Below are 4,433 nucleotides of genomic sequence, written 5' to 3' on the forward strand. Positions count from 1 at the left end.
AACAACAACGACAACAACTCCTAGTTTCCTTAGCTTAGAAATAGCAAAAAAAAAAATCTAACAATGTGTTCAGGAAATTTTTAAAGATACAATGAAATAATTGATGTAAGAATGCATTGATAGTGTAAATAATTAAAACAATTTAAGGTATATTTTTTCTTATAATACTGCTTATTTGAAAAGCTTTAATTATTAGAGTATTCTTCACACCTTGCCTCCCTAATGTCATTTTAATTTATTTTTTTGTTTTCAGCTTAAGGGTTATAGATACCAGAGTGCATTATTTTCCCCAAACTTTTCATCTTCCACTTGCTAGGCTTCAGTTTTAAAACATTACTAGGTTTAAAGATATTTGAAAGAGATGTTTGAAACAGTTCCAGATTCTTCTACTTTTATTTTCTTCTCTTCAAAATCTTACATCTCATTCTTTATAGACTTCAGTTTAAAATATTATTAGGCATACTCCACTGGGTTTCCAAGACTGTAAATCCTTACAGAACCCCCAAACTTCTGGTGAGCAGCCAAATGCCTTACCCACTATGCCAGCAAAGCTCCTCGGGCTTAACAGATGCTTAGAAGTGAAACTGAGTGTAATCATTACTGAGCATTTTCCAGATTTTTCTGGAGAGTCCATCTAATATATAAGGATTCTAGATAACATGCATTTACTTACTATAAAGTGTTGTTTTCGTTAACATTTTTATTTGCATCTATAACTCATTAACAATGGATCTTAAATGTGCTCTTTAAAATCTCTATATCTTTGTCATGTAAGAAGCTACTATAAATCTAGAAACATGATTTATCAAATCTAGAGGTAAATTTAAGTGCAAGTGTCAAACCATGGAGGGTTCCAACACTGTAGCTTTTGGGGCAAAGGAAGAGGAAGGTCAAAATGTGCAAATTTATCCCAGTAGGTGTGTGTGTCTGTGTGTGTGTGTGTTCCTGAATGCCACAATCTTAAATTTGGGCTCAATAACTTTTCCTGTAGAAATAAAAATAATGTGAGACATCCTTTGCAACAACTAACAATTGACAACATTTCTTCTAATCCAACCTCTTATTTTCCTATTATAAAAGGAATAATGATTATACTAAAAAATAACTTTTCCTGGCTTCCATATAGCTACTGAAGAACATGAACAGCAGTAAAACATTATAAATACTGATTCGGTAACATGTTGGGGAAAATTAATGAATAAAGAACATCCACAGAAAACATCATCTCATAAAAACTGGCTCTATAGCTATCATTTTAAACAGCTGACAATAAAAGTACAAGTTATTTTATTCATTACTGTCACAAAGATACAGGTTAGCTCTCAAAGCAAAAGAAAAAAAAAAAAGTTAAGGATAGTATCTCTAACAAGATTAGGGCAAAGTTTATCCTGGTTACCCAATTATAAATTATCCAAAATTAAGAAATTACAAAATTCAAATATAAATTCTATTTAATGAGGTAGTTATAGACCATATGTTCACTGGCATATGTAATCTTATTATTTTATTTTAGAAGCCTAAACTCTTTAGTCATAATGTCTCTATTAAAGCACTTTAATTTTGCCGAAGATATATTCTATTTTATCCTTGAACTGTAAGGAGTGAATTTATGTGTGTGTGTGTGTGTGTGTGTGTGAATGTGTATAATTCACTAACATAAAATCTTGAGTTGAATAAAAAAAGTCTCTTTAATTCAATGTAGGGCATAATTAGGGAAACTCTTAATACTAACATTTTTTTTCTCTTATTTCTTAGTATTGTCAAGCAAACAATGTTTACAGAGAAGCTTATTTGCTATAAGATTATTTATTGCTACTCCCACTTTTCTCCTCCCTATGTATGGAAATGTAATAATTTTGTATTCACTCCTTTGATAATGTGGACCTTTTATGTACAACTGTATCAGCTGTGCTCCATCTAGTTAATAGAAAAGTCCTGAAGAAGGACAACACATGAAGCCCGTGTATTGTTGTGTTTGTAATGTGTTTTCAAGTCAGACCCGACTCATAGCAACCCCTCTTTGGATTTCTGAGGCAGTGTCACTATGGAAGTAGATTGCCCCATCTTCCTTCCGAGGAGTGGCTGGTGGGTTTGAACTGCCAGCCTTCTCGTTAGCAGTCAAGTGCCTTGGGCACTAAGCTACCAGAGCTCCCATCAAGCCCATAGTGTGGTCTTCAGAGCAGGAATATGATAGACATAATTTAAAGAGCACATTTATTGACACTCATGATTCTAAATTCAACTTTACCAGTTTCAGACACTTTTGACAAAAAGGGGCCACTCTACCTCTTCTTGTTAGGTACATAAATACCATCTGTCATCACAGGGATCTAGCAATTTCAAACAAATTAGAAACAGAGGCTGAAGTTCTCAGTCTCTGGAACAGATCTCAGCGAGAAAAGTGAAGATCAAGTAGCTTCAAACAAATATGGAATTCTATGGTAAATGTCTGTTGTTGTTGTTGTTGTTATGTGCCATCGAGTTGGCCCCGACTCATAGCGACCCCTCCTTGGGTTTCCGAGGCAGTATCACTACGGTAAATGTCTAAGAGAAACAAATGTCTTGAACTAGAGTGCATGAAGATGAACTTTGTAAAAATGAGCAGCAGAAGATAGCAAAACAATTACTGAAGGAACCTCAGCCTCACACAGGAGAGAACCATATGCTTTTAAAATTTCTTTTCAATTTTAGATACTAATTTAATTTACCAATTCACATAAATGTCAATAATATGATACAGAAATTTTAATCTTAGCAAATCACTTTCATGACTATTAAACACTTTTCATAGGGTGTCCATATAGTGTTGCACCCCAATTCCACAATTTATTGAAAATGTTTTTAATGTGTTTGTAATGTGTTTTCGAGTCGGTCCTGACTCATAGCGACCCCTCTTTGGGTTTCCAAGGCAGTGTCACTACAGAAGTAGATTGATACTGATAATGTAGATATGGATATAGGCAGGCTATAAAACTCGACTGCTTTCAATTCATATATAGATTAATAATGATAATAGTGCTTGCCTTGGAAGTAATTTGATAAAATTAAAAGAGATGATACATATAAAGAGTTTAGAAATGCCTGCATCATCAGTGATCAATAAATATGAGGTGGCATTATTTATTTTATAGTGATTATTATCATTAAATGAAAAGTATCATCCATAATCTTGGTGTTGATAATTTCTATAAATCCAGAATTGGCCAAGAGTGCTTAGCAGAAGTCCATTTGCTGTACTCTTTGCTTTGATTTTGAGAAGTATATGTGATATGAGATTATTAGACCTAAGCTTCCAAATTATGCAAGCTTTAGATGGCTGACAATTATATGAAGTAAAATGTAAATGAAATTAAAATCTATTGGATTTTCCTAGGTGTTTTGGTTACTTCCTGGGCCGCCCTAACATAAATACCACAGGTGGAATGGCTTAACCAAACAGGAGTTTATTCTCTTACAGTTTTGGACATGAGAAGTCCAGTACAAGGTGCCAAGCCCTAGGGGCTGGGTGAAATCCCCTTGACCTTTGGCTTCAACTCTGCTCCTTGCTCCCGGCTGACTAAATCTGGAGGCATCTCTTCACTCAGGAAGCTGCTGGCTGCTGAGGCAGACAAAACCAAGATTGACAAGTAAAAAGACACAGTTGTGATATTGCAAAACCACGTGACAGGCCATTGATTCAAGTCCACTAAGAGTTCCAAGACCAGCAGACAACATGGCAGGCTTCAGAACAGCGACTCAGCTATATGCAGGATTCAAGCATGCCAAAAGCTGGAGACCTTCCTCAAAGTTGCTTATTATACACTAGAAGCAGACCACTTTCTCACAACAGCTACTCAGCTGTTCTAGCAGATTCCACCATGGAGTTTATTACCAATATCACTCTGGGGAATAACTATATCTGCTGGCCAGCCACTCAAAACCAGGCCCAACCAAGTTGACACACAACCTTAATTACCACACTAGCCAATGATCCACCATTCTCAGTTTGTTACAGTGTGGTGGCATGCATATTGCTGTGATGCTAGAAGCAATGCCACTGGTCTTTCAAATACCACCAGAGTCACTCATGGTGTATATTCAATTGTTGTTGTTGTTGTTGTTGTTAAGTGCCGTTGAGTCGTTTCCAACTCATAGTGACCCCAGGCACAGCAGAACGAAACACTGCCCTATCCCGCACCAGCCCCACAATCCCTGCTATACGTGAGCCCATCATCGCAGCAACCATGTCAATCCATCTCATTGAAGGCCTCCCCATTTTCATCGACCCTCCAGCCTACGAAGCATGACATCCTTCTCCAGGGAATGGTCCCTTCTTACAACATGACCAAAATAGGTGAAACGAAGTCTGGCCATTCTTGCTTCCAAGGAGCATTCTGGCTGCACTTCCTCCAGGACAGATCTGTTAGTTCTTTTAGCAGGCCATGGTACTTTTA

The sequence above is a fragment of the Orycteropus afer genome, unplaced genomic scaffold (genome assembly GCF_000298275.1).
Source record: "Orycteropus afer afer isolate SDZICR_OR568_19922 unplaced genomic scaffold, OryAfe1.0 scaffold00613, whole genome shotgun sequence".
Taxonomy (NCBI): domain Eukaryota; kingdom Metazoa; phylum Chordata; class Mammalia; order Tubulidentata; family Orycteropodidae; genus Orycteropus; species Orycteropus afer.